This window comes from Lissotriton vulgaris, chromosome 5 (genome assembly GCF_964263255.1).
Source record: "Lissotriton vulgaris chromosome 5, aLisVul1.2, whole genome shotgun sequence".
NCBI lineage: Eukaryota > Metazoa > Chordata > Amphibia > Caudata > Salamandridae > Lissotriton > Lissotriton vulgaris.
The window spans coordinates 1,717,541,850-1,717,559,619 of NC_141693.1; the positions used below are offsets into that span (position 1 = coordinate 1,717,541,850).

Genomic DNA, 17,770 nt, shown 5'->3' on the forward strand with positions numbered 1-17,770 from the left:
CCAAACTCTATGACTTCAGGAGCCAGATTGCAAGGTTCAACTGTTGCGAATCTGGGTGCTGAATGTCTCCATGGCTCTGCGTTAAAAGACTGGTTGTTAATCGCAGCCTTTGATGATGCACCACGGAAAGTTCTAGGAATGTGGTGTACCACGGTTGCCTTGCCCACGTTGGAGCAACTAGGATGAGTGTCATGGAGTGTTGTCGCAGTTTGCGTGCCACTAGTGGTATGAGCGGGGCTGAGGGAAAAGCGTACGCAAACCTGCCTGACCAGTTCATCCATATCGCATTGCCCTGAGACTGCGGATGTGGAAACCTGGCGGCGAAGCTTTGGCATTTTGCGTTTTCCCTTGTGACCCCACTGCTGGAAGTACGGTTGTAGCACTGAGGGATGTATTTCCCACTCGTGCATCTGGTGGCTGTGTCTGCTGAGCAGATCCGCCATCTGGTTGTCCCTGCCTGGGAGGTGTTCCGCCATGAGGAATATGTTCCTCTGAATGGCCCACTTCCACATGCTCTGCGCTAGATGTGACAGCTCTGGAGAGTGTGTCCCTCCCTGCTTCTGTATGTAGTACATCGCAGTCATGTTGGCCGTCCGGATCAACACGACTTTGTTGCACTAATGTACCTTGAACGCCTTCATTGCAATGAAGATTGCCATCAGTTCCAGCAGGTTGATGTGCATCTTCTTATGCTGTGTCGTCCATGGTCCCTGCACTGTGTAATGGAGGACATGCGTTCCCCAGCCCAGGAGAGATGCGTCCGTCGTCAGCACTATTTGTGGTACAAGCTCCTGGAACGGTCGTCCCATGCAAAGGTTTTGTGGGTTCCACCAATGCAGAGAGTTGTATGCGCGACCGGTCACCAACACTAGGTCTTTTAATTGTCCTTGAGCCTGGTTCCACTGCCGTGCTAAGCACTCTTGAAGTGGATGCATGTGTAGTCTCGCGTGAGGGACTATGAAGATGCAGGAGGCCATCATGCCTATCAACTGCATAAACACCAGTGCTGGGAGCTAGTGTTGGTGTCTGAATCTCTGAATCAGTAATTGAATACTGTTGATTCTTGCTGAGTTTGGCTGTGCCTTTGCTACCAGAGTGTCTATCGTCCCACCTAGGTACTGTTGTACGTGAGCGGGTTGGAGATGAGACTTTGCGTAGTTTAATGAGAACCCAAGGCTGTGTAGGAGGTGAATAGTGCAAGACATTTGACTGGCACATTGCTGGACTGACTTTGCCAGTCGTCCAGATAGGGGTAGACGTGGATATGGTTTCTCCTTAGGTGCGCTGCTACTGTTGCTAGGCACTTGGTAAACACCCTGGGGGCTGTTGATACTCCGAAAGGTAGTACCTTGAACTGGTAGTGCCGATTCGTATGGTAAACCAGAGATACTTCTTGTGTGCAGGATGTATTGGTATGTGGAAGTATGCGTCTTTTCGGTCTAGTGTTGCGAGGAAGTATCCCTGAGTGAGCAATTGCAGAACCTGTTGTAGAGTGAGCATGTGAAAATGTTCTGATAAGATGTATTGGTTTAGGGGCCTGAGATCCAGTATTGGCCTGAGAGACCCGTCCTTTTTGGGGATTAAGAAGTACAGCGAGTATACCCCTGTACCCTGTTCCTGTATGGGGACGAGTTCTATGGCCCCTTTTTGCAGCATGCTGACAACTTCTTGCTGCAATAAGTCTATGTGCTCTGCGGACATAGGATGGCGTCTTGGGGGTATATTGGGTGGAGTGGAAGTTAGCTCTAGACAATAGCCGTACGGAATAAGTTCTCACCCACCTGTCTGTGGTAATGCTCTCCCAGACTGGCAGGAACTGTTGTAATCGCCCCCCGACCGGTGTTACATGGTAAGGGGGCAGGGACAAGGCGTCACTGTTTAGTATTGGCAGAGGATCTGGTGTTGTTATTCCCTCGTCCTCTGCCTTTGCTGCTGTTGCCACGGTATACACCTCTATTATTTTTATTATAGGTGGTCTGCGTGCTCCCCTTATTGTATGGAATCTGTTGTGATGCCTGGCCTCGTGTAGCTCCTGTTACTGGAGCGACAAAAGGAACCTCCTCTGAACTGTTGGGACTGCAAGGCACCCATAGACTTGGCTGTCTCTGTGTCTTTTTTAATCTTTTCATAGATTGTGTCCACATCAGGACCAAATAAAAAAATCAGGGTTCACAGGCTGATTCAGTAATGTGGTTTGAATCTCAGGTTTGAACCCAGAGATGCGCAACCAAGCATGTCTCCGGAGCATGACACTTGCGTTGATGGCCCTGGCTGCGGTGTCTGCTTAGCGCACATTGAACGGATGCGTTGGATAGGAGTTTAACCTCCTGGATTAGCATCTCTGCTCCTTCCTTGTAGGCCTCAGCAAATGTTGTAGCAGTTGCTCTAGAGTGTCATAATGTGCCCTATCGTACCTGGCTAATAGGGCCTGTGTATTAGAAATTCTCCAGATATTAGCTGCTTGAGCAGCCACCCTTTTCCCAGAGCTTCTAATACTTTAGATTCCTTGTCTGGAGGAAGAGCATCACCCGTAGTTTGTGAGTTGGCGCACTTACGAGCATTTGAAACCACTAAAGAGTCTAACGGCAGCTGTCCCTTAAAATATGTAGGGTCCACAGGCGCCGGTCTGTATTTTCTTTCAATTCTGGGGTTAATTACCCTTGCTCTAGTGGTTTCTTTGAAAATGTCCCCTGCGTGTTTAAGGACACCTTTTAGCATTGGCAAAGTTTTAACAGATTTCTCTGTAGTGGAGAAAGTGTCAAACAGGAAGTCCTCTTCAACTGGGTCAGCATGCATGTCCACATCATGATTTTGTGCTGCCCTTTCAATTAAAGCGTTGAACGCAGCTGCATCTTCTGTTGGTGAAGTTTTACAGGATAAGAGGGAGTATCAGGAATAGTCTGTGATTCCCCTGGTCAGCAGGGTCTGTCCAGGCTTGAGTCTGGTCATCCTGATCAGTGTCCGCAGGGTAAGTATATTGTTCATCATCGTCATACCCCATATCCTCAGTAGTGGGTGTGGGTGAGTATGCAGAAGTGTCCTGGCCATGGTACCTCACAGTCTCAAAAAGGACAGGTGATGTTGCAGAATCCCGGAGTCGATTTTGTATGATTCCAGAGGATTTTCTGACCTGATCTTCCTTTGATAAATAGTAAGTTTACCAGATTGGGAGTCGATATGCAGCTTCGACTGGTCATCTTGGTCATCATATGAGGGCTCTTGGTACATAACGTCCTTCTAGAGGAAGACTCCTTTTTCCCAATGACACCTGTTTGGGTGTTTCGACCCCAGGTTTTGGATCGAGCGCCTTGGGGCGTGCAGTCGGTGGCAGTCCGAATTTTATCGGTGGCATAGTGTCTTTAGACAGACTGACCTTCGGCGTCGATGTAGGCCCAACTGACTTTGCCTTTTCGCCAATAAGTCTTTGGCCCTGCGTCTACTTCGGTGCTTGTGGCGTCGGAGGCGCGCTCTTCTGCCTCGACTCGACGTGGTTCTTTGAGGCGCTTTTGGATTTAGACTCGAGGCCTTTGACGAGCTGTGGCCTGTCCAACTGATGCTTCGGATCGAGAACCTTCCGAGGCTCGAGTCCCTTGTTTGTGTCGCTGTCAGTCGACGTCAACTTCTTCGGTTCCACGTGCTTGGTTTTAATGGCAGACTTCAGCGCACCAATCTTCGGTTCAACACTTTTTACTTTTGACCCCGCAGGGTCATCGACACCTTTTTTCTTCGTCGACTCCGATGGGTTCGAGCTTTTCGACCAGAAGACTGTTTTCAGCAGTTTCGGTTTCGTTTTTGACTCGATGGCTTTCGGTTTTGTTTTGAGTAGTTGAACCGATGGCTCATGTGATTTATTCTTAGCCGGGCCTTGACGGGGGCTATAGAATGTTCTTCATGATCTTGGCTAAGGCCTTCTGGCGATGCCTCGACCTGAGACCTTGGAAGCCCCGTACCCACTGTTGGGCCTGGTTCATCGCTCGAGTCGTCATCAACGGCTCCGATGGGGGATACGTCGTCCCTTACCTCGAGGACGTTTTCATCTTCGACGTTGTCTTAGTCTTCTTCATAATAGTTGGAGTCATGCTCCGAACTAAGATCCGACTGCTGTTCTGGATCCTCGGTCTTGACGACCTAATCATCGTCTTCATCGAAGATATTCACCGGGTCGGGCGCTAGCTTCGACATACTTTGCCTCGCTGCGCGTCGGAGTCTAAGCGTCTTCTTCGACCTGAATCGAGCACAAGCTAGACAGTTGTTCTCAACGTGCTCTGGTGATAAGCACTTGTTGCACACCGGGTGTACATCGATGTGCGGGTACTTAGAGTTACAGAGGGGGCATCGTTTGAACGGGCTCCGTTCCATCAACATCCTGCTCAAGAAGAACTGGAACAAGAACTCGGCACCGATCGAAACAATACCGACGACCCCGAAGGCCTTTTGGCCTTTAGAAAGTTTCCGAACTGGAGTAAAGAAAAGTACATCCGAACCCAATGGCGTAAAAAAACAATCTGAGGATGGAGAGGATGCCCATGCGCACTGCAGTCCGAGGGAGGAGCCACCTATCTCGTGATACTTCGAAGACTCTTCCAGGACAACCATGTGCAATCATCCGGACCCAACACTAGGCGGCGATCTATGCACAGATATGAATTCAGCAGCCCACATGCCTCGAGCATGCATCTATAGCCAACACATGCTACAAATATTTCTATTTTGGAGGAAAAGAAACAGAAAATAACTGAAATCATTAAGAGCAGAGATACAGATACATGTTGATGTGTGTGCATAAAATTAAAGGACATCAACATGCATGGGTGCCATCTGTGTGACTCAGTGTCATGTTTTAGGCATGGCAGTCACAGTTGAGGCCAATGGGGCTCAGGAGTTATTTTTTGTGTTTAAATCTGTATTCACCAGAAATGGAGCCCACCACATGGAGAAAATGGGAAGTTAACATATCACTCGACATAACCCTGCATATTTTTCATAATCACAAAGATAAATTCAAAATTATATATAAACTATTCACTGCCAGTCTGTGATGCAGTATTAAAACCTCCGTACCCCAAGTTCGATAAAAAGGTTGGAAGGAAAAGAAAGCAGGGGGAGATCAGAGCGAAAACTAGATACAATCATGGAACAGCCCCACCACTAATGGCTTCTGCCACCCACCTTCCTGCACAGGGGAATACCAAAACTGTCAGCCACTAGCTCCCGCTCATCTAATATACCAAAGGACAGTCAGCAAACGCTGCAACTTGGGCAAATTGTTACTCTGCAGGCACCCCCCACCCCAAGATTTTCTACTGCCTTTTCTACTTGGGTATAAAAATGCTGATATACACTCACATTCCACACTCAAATCTATAGAGGCAAGAACAACCATCACTGTTCTGCCCACTGTATACTTTGACATGTCTAAATCTCACTATTCTCAAAAGCAGGCAATATGCTTGTTTAATAAGCTGCAGTGGAGGCACATTATGCAGCTGCAGAAGGTCTTGCAGAATTACCTCAGGTTTACTCAACAAGTTCCACTCCTCAGGGTGTCTAGAAGATCTACAAAGAGTCATACTTCAAATTACTGTTGTCGAGCATGGTCTGAAGTTAGGAAGTCTCATCTCTAGGCACTGGTCCACAATTTTCAATCTTTCCGGAGAGCTGCTCCATAGTCCTCTGGCCCACCTCCACTGCTAATTCTATTTTTGCTGTTTTGTTCTCCAGAGCAGTGTGTACTGCATTAATTTATTTGACCAATATGCTTTTCCCACTGTCAGTGTTGACTCCTGAGGAGGCATGTCTCCATAGGTTTCTTCTTCCCCCTACTTGCTAGAAGAATGCCTTGAGTTAAGCAAATCCTCTAAGGCTTTTTTCCCCACCACTTCAAGAGTTGTAAGCAAAGCAACAGAGAGTGACAGTATAAGGGCTCTCAATTGTTGATGAGCCAGCCCATTGTGGGTAACAATTCATTCACCCTTCAGGGACTCCTATGTGGCCCCTCCAGCATCCTCCATATGATGCCAGCTGCCTCAGCAGATCACCATTGACCGCTGCAGTCCTGATCAAACAGCAGAACACCAGTTCATCTAGCCTTCTCTCTGCTGCCCCAGTCACTGGTGGAATGATGCCTCCCACAGGCCTTGTTGCAAAGCAGAAGTGGCTGTGGGGTCGCCACCATAAGATGAAATAAATCCTGCATGCTCAGACATCTGCTCACTCTAGCTTCACTGTTTCAACTCTATGACACAAATATACTAGCGCCTCCTAAGAGCAAATTACTGAAATGAGGGGGCGGCAGTCAGGGAGACACTACTTGGGGAAGGAGTAAGTAGCGTGGTGCTACGGAGGGAGAAAGCAGGTAAAGTTCTTGCTAGGCTCCTAAGCACTATGGACATGAAATGCATTGATTTATATCACATAGTTGGCACATGACTCTACTGCCCAGACTTGATTCTTTGACACAAGACAACTTTTCTGGCTGGAAGATGCATAGTCAGTAACCTGAAATGCATTTCACAGTTGAGGATATAGTACAAGTTATCCAAAGCTTGCCCGGGGGCAAAGCTATTAACCACATCTGTTTAAAAGGAATATGGTCAAATACTCACCCCTAAACCACCCCTGCCACTCTTTGGCAGTAAACAAAGAGTCTCTGCTTTGTGGAATGCAGACACCTTCCCTGCGTGAAGTGGTAATGGACAAGTTACTTACCTTCAATAACGCCTTATCTGGTAGAGACATGATCTAGCTGCAGGTTCTTTACCTTTGAACTTCCAGGCTGGTGTCAGGCTGGATCAAGAAGATTTTTCTCCGCAGTACCCCAGCACGCCGGTAGGTGGCGTTGAACTTCCAGGCTGGTGTCAGGCTGGATCAAGAAGATTTTTCTCCGCACTACCCCAGGGCGCCGGTAGGTGGCATTGGTCGACTCTGCGTGACGTCATTGCCGTCCTGTTCGTCTTCGTCGTGATGTCAGAGTCATCAATATAACCGCTACAGTATGCAAGGGATAGTAGTGGTCTCTGGATTCTTAAAGGCACAGCTTTTATTTTCGAGACAGAATGGCAGCCTTTGAGGCTATTCTGTCCTCTGCCCTTCATCTCTATTATGAAAAAAGGAAGTTTGTGAAGGGAATTCTTCTGAGTGTTAAACAATACAAGATTGCACAAAATATGGTATACTGGCACCCTTTTTTCACTTCAAGACCAAGGTCAGTGCAATCTATGTATTTAGGCTGCATTACTGTCCCTCTTTCTCTTAAGTGTCTTTGCAGGCCTTCATGAAGAAAAGCGAAAAATATGGACTTAAGATATATCTAAAAGAAGTGCTCTGGGGTCTCGGCACATGGGCGGGACTATTCAAGTAAATATGACTATACTAGGAAATCCCCTACAGAACAAAAGATTCCAGTGGGTGCTTTTTTACTCTTATGCAAGAGGATATCTGCCTGTAATACCTTTAGGTCCTGTGCCATTTTTCTCCTCTTAGAGCGGTCATTAAGATCCCATGTATTCAGCATAGCAATTATCAACTTGCCATTCAGAAAAAGATACATCTGTTCTTAGTCCCCTGATTTTCAAGGATAGATCGATATCCCTCCCGACAACTGGTATAAACCCACCTGCTCCATCATCTCTCCTCTTGCAACGTCCCCACCCTTCCCTCCTCCGAAACCCACCCTGTGACACTCGTCCCAACCTCTACCTCCCTTGGAAGATCCCCAACCCTGCACCTCCTCGCCACCACCATGAGGCAGTCAGACCACACATGACTTGAGGGACTGCTTTTGGAATCACCCTTCTTACGCTCTCCCCACCCCTTCCCCACTCTAACTCTTAAATAGGGCATTTTGAGGGCTGTGGAAGGTAGATGGTGACCGTGTAACACACAGGCTTGCAACTCTCCCCTGGCTTTCTGCGTTTTCTGTACGGAGAGTAGGGAAGAACGGTGAAAGGCGTGCTGCAGGGTTAGGAGATGCAGCACTACGAGAACATGGGTCTCTTTCTTACTTGAAGTCAGACCGAGTTTTGAAGAGTAGCAGAGAGACAGTGGGCCGAATTTCACTCATTTTTCTGGTCTGCACAGAAAGTAACGAGTGCTCTTTGCTGTGGTTGGTCTCTGTGTCTCTGGGGATGGAACATGCAGTGCAAAGATTCAAGGCCCTGAGAAAAGCCCAAAATGCCGGCCCTGCAGTGGAATTCTAGACAAACGCACCCAAAAACTGGACGGAGCTGCCCAGGGGTAAAGAAACCAGAGATGAGCATCCATAAAGATTGAAATGCTCTTCCCCAGGAGGGGGAAGCAAAGAAGGTAATTAATAAGGCTCAGATTCAATCAGATTTTCAACAGGGTCGGCGAGGGCTCTTGATGCAGCCACAGCCTTCCATAATTGAATACTTCTCACCAGCCCCCGCAGAAACTTGCACGGTCACAGAGCTGGGACCAGATGCTGGAAAGAAAGGGGGAGGTTGACACGGTGAGGCCAACCGGAGCTGCCTGGAGAGTCTGCAATTATCGCTTCCTAGGCTGAAACTGTGAAGACCGTAATATAGTGGCCGCAGGACATCAATAAAGCAGCGCAGAAATACATAAATGGGTCAACGAAGTGTTCGCTGGAACAAGATCAATCAACAAACTTGCAGGTCAGTCTAAGGGTGTCTGGTCAAAGGAGGAGTCTGGCAGGTTCTTCTTCAATAAACAAACTCTGGGCCGAAGGGAAAGAGCAGCCGGATAATAGAGAAAGGGATTTAGGGAAAGTACATGTTGGGCAGCATTCCCCAAGTGTTATGTCCCCTTGCAACTAGTAACCCTATGAAACCAACAGATTCAGATTTTGAAAAGGCAGCATGCAGACTATTAATGCGCCTTCTTCACTTAGTGTGACAAATTCGCACTTATAGGAAGAACCAGGCCCCACTGAGAACTGCATAGTCGGTACAAGCAGCTTGGTGGACTACCCAGAACACCGAGATACATTTTTCTCCCTTACAGTTGGGTCAGAAACGACCAAGACAAGTGCAAGTGCCGGGGGCTCAGACAATCCTCTTCAGTACTTAACATCTGGTGCCTCTGGGGTGTCAGGGGTCAGCTCAACCAGTACAATCTATAGACCTCTCAGCACTGCTAGGAAGTTTAGCATGTGCATCGGTTTCCGGACGCTCAAAAAACGGAAAGATGGGCCGACTGATAGACTCAGAGCCGTCTTGGTTTACTCAGATTGCTACTTGCTGTGGCAGGCAATTTTTGAAAAGGCCCATCCTGATGTAAAGCGTATTCATGATGGGCACTCCTTTTTCACAAGCCCACATTTTTGTTATATTACAGTGGAGAAGAGATGGAGGCTTAGGCAACTCATCAAGTCTCTTCAGGATTGGAGAGGTGAAGCTTTTGTGCTAAACCCAGCCAGGCAGAAGGTTGTCTTTAATGGCAAAATGCAAACACTTTTCTCTGAGTTCAAGGCGGCAGAATATCTGAAGGACATTTCCTATGGTGGTGGACATTTCTCCTAATTAGGATGCTAAATCTGTGTGGCAAATAGTTGAGAATGCATGGAGGGGGCTTTGCTGTTAGTTGAAGTTTAATAACATGTAGAAAATCCCATTATTCTGAGATACAATTTGTCTACATGGATGAATGTTTGATCAGAAGGGAAATGAGCTTCTGAAATTTGCAATAGAATGGTACTATAAAAAGGGGGGCGGTAGTCATAGCCTAGTGTGGTTATGGGATTTATTAAGATCAGTTTGTCTTTCACCTGATTTTCTCTCTGGGGAAAATCTTCTAATGGAAATTAAAGTGGTTTATTTTTTAACACAAGGATCTTGCACCATCTACACCATTTTTCATAATCACATTCAATAGACGTTGATCCTCTTTTCTAGGCTGATCTTTCACCTGACATGGATCCTATATGCAACCAAAACATTGAAATGGTCCTTTTTTCAAGACCGACTTACATTTTTAAATCTAAACTTTAGTTTTTATTCGCTTATCAGTGATATCGGAGACTTGTTCAGAAGACAATGTGCCGAAGGAACTGACCCATGTGCAGTCATCATCATATCAAATGCAGATTTCTGTAGGTTCTCGGAGAAGTATCCCCTCCAGAATTTGAAACTTTAACCTCAACAAGTGACGCACTGTGATACTTCTCATCCGCATGAATTACCATGAACTTTTCTACTATGCAAAATCTCCAAACTTCCCCTTTCACTGTTTCTGTGCCCTCAAACTCCTCCTTGAAAGCCCTTTGTTTTACTACTGCAGCAATCTTTCTGATCATCGCAACATAACCTGCAGAGTGCCTTTTGCTATAAAGTCCTAATGCTTTATGAGCTTGACAAAGTGATCACAACACCTAAAACAAAGATTTCATAGAAGTTGTAACACATCAACGTTACCAGTACTAGAAGTACGAGTTCGAATATGCTACTTACCAGTATGCATCTGTTCTTGACATGTAGGGCTGCTGACATTCAGATCTGTGCATAGATCGCCGCCTAGTGTTGGGTCCAGATGATTGCACAATGTTGTCCTGGAAGAGTCGAAGTATCACGAGATAGGTGGCTCCTCCCCTGGACTACAGTGCGCATGGGCATCGACTCCAACCTCAGATTGTTTGTAGCCATTGTGGCAAAGATGGAGTGAATCTCTGTGAATGATGACTATGCTAGAAGTATGTGTGAATGCTGCAGCCGCTACAGGCGCCGGGGAGGAGGGCAGACGATATGAATGTCAGCAGCCCTACATGCCAAGAACAGATGCATACTTGTAAGTAGCATATTCGGTTCGAGGCATGTGGGCTGCTGAATTCATATCTGTGCATAGAATATATAGCAGTCCCTCCATTAGCGGCGGTCGCATGTGCCAGCTGCAGCAGTTTAGAAAAGTGTTTTTAGAACAGCCTGCCCTACAGCAGCCTGCTGTTTGGAGTGCACATCAACACAGTAGTGTTTTGTAAATGTGTGTGTGGTAGACCATGTGGCTGCTCTACATATGTCCCCCAAAGGAATATTTCCAAGGAAAGCCATGGAGGCCCCCAACTTACGGGTGGAGTGGGCCCGCGGTGGAATGGTCAGAGTGCGCTTGGCTTTCTGATAGCAGATCTGAATACACTTAACGATCCACCTGGCTATACCAGCCTTAGAAATGGGGTTGCCTTTGTGTTGTGGCGAAAAGGCAACAAATAGTTGTTTCGTCTTCCTAAAATCTTTGGTCCTATCAAGTAGTACATCAAGGCCCTCTTGACGTCAAGCGTGTGGAGCATTCTCTCCGCAACGGACTCTGGATTTTGGAAGAACACAGGTAGTTCTATAGTCTGGTTGATATGGAACTGAGAAACCACCTTAGGAAGGAACTTAGGGTTAGTGCGAAGCACCACCCTGTTGGAATGAATGGCTCTTGGATAGTTAGCGCCTGGAGTTCACTAACTTGCCGTAGTGACGTAATCGCTATTAGGTAAGCCACTTTCCATGTTAAGAACTGAATCTCGCATGAATGCAGTGGCTCGAAAGGGGGACCCATTAGTCTTGTAAGGACCACATTTTGGTTCCATTCAGGAGCTGGTGGGGTCCACGGAGGAATGACTTGAGTCCTTCCAGAAAGGCTTTGATGGCAGGCACTCTGAAAAGGGAGAGGTGCTGCCTGTTTTGGAGATAAGCCGCCATTGCGGATAAATGTATACGAATGGAAGCATAGGCCAGATTACATTTGTATAGATGTAAGATATAACAAATGATGTTTTGAATAGAGGCGTCTAGCGGGTTGATGTTGTGGTCTGCACAATAAATGACAAACCGCTTCCATTTAGCCGCATAGCATGCTCTGGTGGTGGGCTTCCTTGCCTCCCTGATTATGTCCATACAGTCAGGAGGTAAGTTGAGGTAGCCAAACTAAGACCTCAGGAGACAGATCGCGAGGTTGAGCTGTTGCGGATCTGGATGCTGAATGTCGCCAAGGCTCTGCGTCAAAAGCATGGGTGTGAGGCGTAGCCGTTTATGCGGTACCACGGATAGTTCCAGAAACGTGGTGTACCATGGTTGGTGTGCCCACGTTGGAGCAACCAGGATGAGTGTCATCGAGTGTTGCTTCAGCTTGCGTGCCACCAGCGGTATTAGAGGTGCTGGGGGAAAAGCGTACGCAAATTTGCCTGACCAGTTCATCCATATCGCATTGCCCTGCGACACTGGGTGTGGAAACCTGGCGGCAAAGCTTCGTCATTTGGCGTTTTCCTTTGTGGCGAACAGGTCTATCTCTGGATGACCCCACCTTTGGAAGTACGGGCGGAGTACTGATGGATGTATCTCCCACTCGTGCATTTGGTGGCTGTACCTGCTGAGCAGGTCCGCCATCTGATTGTCCTTGCCCGGGAGGTGTTCCGCCATGAGGAAGATGTTCCTTTGAATGGCCCACTTCCACATGTCTGAGCCAGATGAGACAACTGTGGAGAGTGTGTACCTCCCTGCTTCTGTATGTAGTACATGGCAGTCATGTTGTCTGTCCGGATCAACACGACCTTGTTTCACAGATGTACCTTGAATGCTTTCATTGCCATGAAGATAGCCATCAGTTCTAGAACGTTGATGTGCATCTTCCTTTGCTGTGGTGTCCATAGTCCCTGCACAGTGTAGTGGAGTACATGAGCCCCCCAACCCTGAAGAGAAGCGTCAGTCGTCAGAATGATCTGTGGCACAGGCTTCTGGAACAGTCGTCCCTTGCAAAGGTTTTGTGGATTCCACCAATGCAGAGAGTTGTATGCACGACCAGTTACCAACACTAGGTCTTTCAACTGTCCGTGAGCCTGAGTCCACTGATGTGCTAAGCACTCCTGAAGCGGACGCATATGTAGTCTCCCGTGCGGGACTATGGAGATGCAGGAGGCCATCATGCCCATCAACTGCATGAACACTCATGCTGGAAGCGAGTGTTGAGGTCTGAATTTTTGTATCAGTGATTGAAGAGAAGTGTGGCTCACTGGTTAGACCAGGCAGACCCTGAAGCAGAGGTCAGACCCGGGACCAGGGTTCAATTCCCGACGCGGCAGGGTCTTGAGCTCAAATGTCCATGGACTCGATAATTCTCGCTTCGGTGCCTGACCTAATCATGGGTTCACACTCTGCAACTCTGGGCATTAAGCTTGCTTAATCTCCACAACGGCCCCCCGTGACGGGATGCCTGGCTTTCACCTTAGGGATGCCCTGTAGGGGCTATCTCACAGGGAAAAGCCAGGACGGGTTACCAAGGCAAGCGCAGAGATACCCCTTCGGGGGTCGAATCTGGCCCTATATAAGAATATAATAATAATAATGCTGCTAACCCTCACTGAATTTGGCTGTGCTGTGGCTGCCAGAGTGTTTATCGTCGCACCCAGATACTGCCGTGTGTGGGCGGGTTGCAGGTGGGACTTTGGATAATTCAGTGAGAATCCCAGAAGGTGAATGGTGTGGGACATGTGGGCGGCACACAGCTGGGCTGACTTTGCCTGGATTAGCCAGTCGTCCAGATACGGGTAGACGTGAATGTTCTGTCTCCTTAGGTGTGCCGCCACCGTCGCCAGGCACTTTGTAAACACCATGGGTGCCGTGGTGACTCCGAAAGGTAGAACCTTGAACTGGTAATGTTGCTTTTGGATGGTGAACCGGAGGTATTTTTTGTGTGACAGGTGCAGCGGAATATGAAAATAGGCATCCTTCAGATCTAATGTTGCGAGAAAATCCCCCTGACTGAGCAACGGTAGGACTTGCTGTAGTGTTAGCATGTGAAAGTGCTCCGACAGAATGTACTGATTGAGGGGTCTGAGGTCCAGTATGGGTCTGAGGGACCCGTCCTTTTTTGGTATTAAGAAGTATAGTGAGTAAACTCCTGTGCCTCTTTCTTCCACAGGCACGAGCTAGATTGCCCCTTTTTGCAACATGACGAGTACCTCCTGCTGCAATAAGTGCAAATGCTCGGCGGACATAGGACGGTGTCTTGGGGGTATGTTGGGTGGAGCGGTGTTAACTCCAGACAATAACCGTACTGGATAAGCTGTGTGACCCACCTGTCTGTGGTGATGGACTTCCAGACTGGCAGGAACTGTTGAAGTCTCCACCCGACAGGTGTTGCGTGGCCGGGGGCAGTGACAAGGCGTCACTGTTTGTTAGTGGCGGAGGATCTGGAGTTGTTGTTTCCACGACCTCTGCCCTTGGCGCGGTTTCCACGATATCCACCTCTACTTTGTTTGGTGTATGTGGTTTGCGCGCTGCCTTTATAGTACTGTGTGCTTTGGGAAAGCTGGCCTCTGGAAACACCTCTATTGCTTGAGCGACTAAAAGAACCATCCCTGAACTGCTGCGACTGTAGAGCCCCCATAGACTTTGCAGCCTCAGTGTCTTTCTTGATTTTTTCCAAGGTGGTGTCCACCTCTGGGCCAAATAGATGATCAGGGTTTACTGTCTGAGAATGGTGGTCTGTATCTCTGGCTTGAACCCGGAGATTCTGAGCCAGGCATGTCGTCTCAGCATGACACTAGTGTTAACAGCTCTGGCCGCGGTGTCTGCTGCGTCCAGTGCACATTTGATAGAAGCATTTGATATGAGCTTCCCTTCCTGGATGAGCATCTCAGCTGCCTCCTTATATTCATTTGATATGTGCTGTAACAGGGTCTCAAGTGTGTCGTAACGGGCCCTGTCATACCTGGCTAAGAGTGCCTGAGTGTTTGAAATGTGCCAGATATTGGCCGCTTGAGCTGCCACCCTTTTCCCTGATGCCTCGAACGCCTTAGATTCTTTATCTGGGGGAGGAGCATCACCCGTTGTTTGTGAATTAGCCCTCTTCCGGGCATTTGAAACAACAAGAGATTCTAACGGCAACTGTCCCTTAATGTAAGTAGGGTCTCCAGGCGCCAGTTTGTACTTCTTTTCAATTCTGGGGTTTATCACCCAGGCTTTTGTAGGCTCCTTAAAGATTTCCCCAGCATGCTTTAAGACACCCTTCAACATAGGCAGAGTCTTGACAGTCCTCTCAGAGTTGGAAAAGGTGTCGAAAAGAAAGTCTACTTCAATGGGGTCAGCATGGAGCTGGACGTCATGATTCTTAGCCGCCCTTTCAATGAGGGCATTAAACGCTGCCGAATCCTCCGTAGGCGACGTTTTTACAGTATACACTTGAGTGTCTGGGGTAGAGTGCGGATCACCTGGGTCAGCAGCATCTGCCCAGGGCTCATTTGTGTCATCTGGATCAGTGTCCACAGGATAGCTGTATCCATCATTATCACCTTCCCCAGTGTCCACATCTGAATAAGTGGGCGAGACATCATGGCCACGTGGAGATACAGGTTCTACAAGAACAGGTGTCGGAGTAGAATCCTTTTTCTTCTTCAGTGGAATTTTATAGGACTTCATTGACTGTTCCGGGGCGATTTTCCGTTTATAAAGAGAAAGTCTGCCTGTCTCTGCATCGATAAACTGTTCCTGTTGCTCTTCCGAGGATTGTCGATGCTTTGCGTTGGGGACCACAGTGGTCGACTTCGGCACCGTGGACACCTTCTTGGGTATGTCGGCGGCCATTTTAGGGACGAAAGCCTTCGGCACCACTTTCGGCGGTAGCGTGAAGTGGATGGGCGTCGACGTCTTCTGAGGTTTATCGGCAGGCTTCGAAGGTGGAGGATCTTTAGGCCCGACACCAGAGGCCTTATCCTTGATGCGCTTCAGGGAGTCTGCCACCTGCTTCGAGAATGAGGCGGACGGCTGCGTCGACTCGACGGAATCCTTCGAGGCACCACCAGGCGTGGACTCGGGGGTCGTTCCGCTCTTGGCCTTGTCCGGTCGACGCGGAGGCTCGAGAACCTTCGGATCACCGAGTCCTTTGTCAGTGTCAACTGTCTTCGGCGCCGATTTGTTCGGGTCGACCGCCCTGACCTTTGCCTTCGGCGTGCTAGACTTCGTCTCAACGCCCTTGAGCGGTTTCTTCGGGTCGATAACGCTCTTCTGCTTAGTCGGTGCCGACAGGTCCGAGGACTTCGAGCCGACCAAAGCAATATGCACTTTTGGTTTCGATGTGGTCAGCAGTGCTTTTGCTTGCGTCGATACCGGAGCTTTCACTTTCGGTTTCGCAGTTTGCGGCTCCTTAGATATGTCCGAAGCCGAAGGCGGGCCGTAGAACTTATTGGAAGATCTCGGGTAAGGCCTTGTGGCGATCCCTCGACCTGAGCCTTATGAAGCGTTTCGGCCACAATGTCAGTTTGTGGGCATAGCTCATCGCTCGAGCTATCTTCCATGGCCCCAAAGGCACCGTCGTCGTCTCCTACCTCGTCGACGACTTCCTCAGCTTCGAGCATCTCGACATCAGCGTCGTAGTTGGAGTTGACCTCCGACGCGGGATTCAACAGGTTCTCTCGAACCTCCCGGTCTGCTCCTTCATCATCCCCGGCATCGAAGATGTCAACAGGCTCGGGTGCAGTCTGCTGAGCTTCCTTGCGCGCAGCGCGTCGATGCAGAAGCGTCTTCTTGGATCGAAAACGGGAACAAGCCATGTAGCTGGCTTCATCATGATCCGGCGACAGACACTTGTTGCACACCGAGTGGACGTCAATGTGGGGATACTTGGAGTTGCAGACGGGACATCTCTTGAACGGGCTCCGTTCCATGATGGTTGGTCGGTAAGGCCTCTGGCGTCGACCGGGCCTTCAGCGTCGAAAAGCACGCGGCTCTCCTGGATATCCGGTTCGGAACTGAGCTGGAAAGAACTGGGCACCGAACGCAAGACTATACCGACGCAAAACTAAAGGCCTTTCGGCCTTAAGAAAACGTTTTATATCTATTCCAACTTGAGTGAACCAATATGCATCCGAACCCAATGGCGGAAAAAAACAATCTGAGGATGGATCGATGCCCATGCGCACTGTAGTCCAGGGGAGGAGCCACCCATCTCGTGATACTTCGAAGACTCTTCCAGGACAACAATGTGCAATCATCCGGACCAAACACTAGGCGGCGATCTAAGCACAGATATGAATTCAGCAGCCCACATGCCTCGAACACTTACCTTCGGTATCGATGTATCTGGTAGAGACGATTCTAGCCGCAGATTCCTTAACGTAGAATTATCTCCAGGCGTGAGACCGGATCTGGAAAACTTTTTGCCACAGCATCCCTGCGCGCGGAGGGATGGCACCACGTGACTCCGCCCTGACGTCCTCCACGTCCGTGACGTCAGCGAGGATACATAAGCCCCACCCCAGCATGCCTACATCAGTTTTCTTCTGCAAACTTTTCAGCACCACAATGCGTAGCCATCACTAACAAAAACTGAGGGAATACTGGAACAGTGTGCAAAAAAACCCGCTAAACAGAAGGGAAAGAAACAATGGTGAGGAACAGAACCATCCAGAATAGAGCCAGGTACGAAGGCACCAAGATCTGGAATGAAAGAACAGGGCACCACTACTGGAAAGCAATCCTGCAAGTAAATACAACAGCCTCCCCGGAGCAGACGCATGTGAAATACACAGCAGACCAAGAAGTCTGCAGCCACCGCCCGGAACAGAAAGGGACACCAAGGACCAAACGGAGAGCAATGACCATTCAAACTCAAACACCAGCAGGGAGAAAGTCTCCAGAACGCTAAAGTTGAGACCAGCTAAGGCACTGCAACCCCAAGGACTACCAAAGGCAGAAGTGCAAGCAACAAAGAAAAGAAGCAGCATGAGCGAAGCCCACACTGGAGATCAGGGTGCAAGGACGCAGAAGTGCAAATGAAGTCAAGAATGGAACACAAAGCGAGCATCCCCCGAAGGAAG

The 17,770-nt window shown here is 48.7% G+C and overlaps 1 protein-coding gene across 11 annotated transcripts in view; it reads right to left on the reverse strand.

The window, feature by feature from the left end:
- GRN (granulin precursor) overlaps positions 1–17,770 on the reverse strand; it is a 1,328,618-nt gene that overhangs the window by 424,913 nt on the left and 885,935 nt on the right. The window lies entirely within an intron of this gene.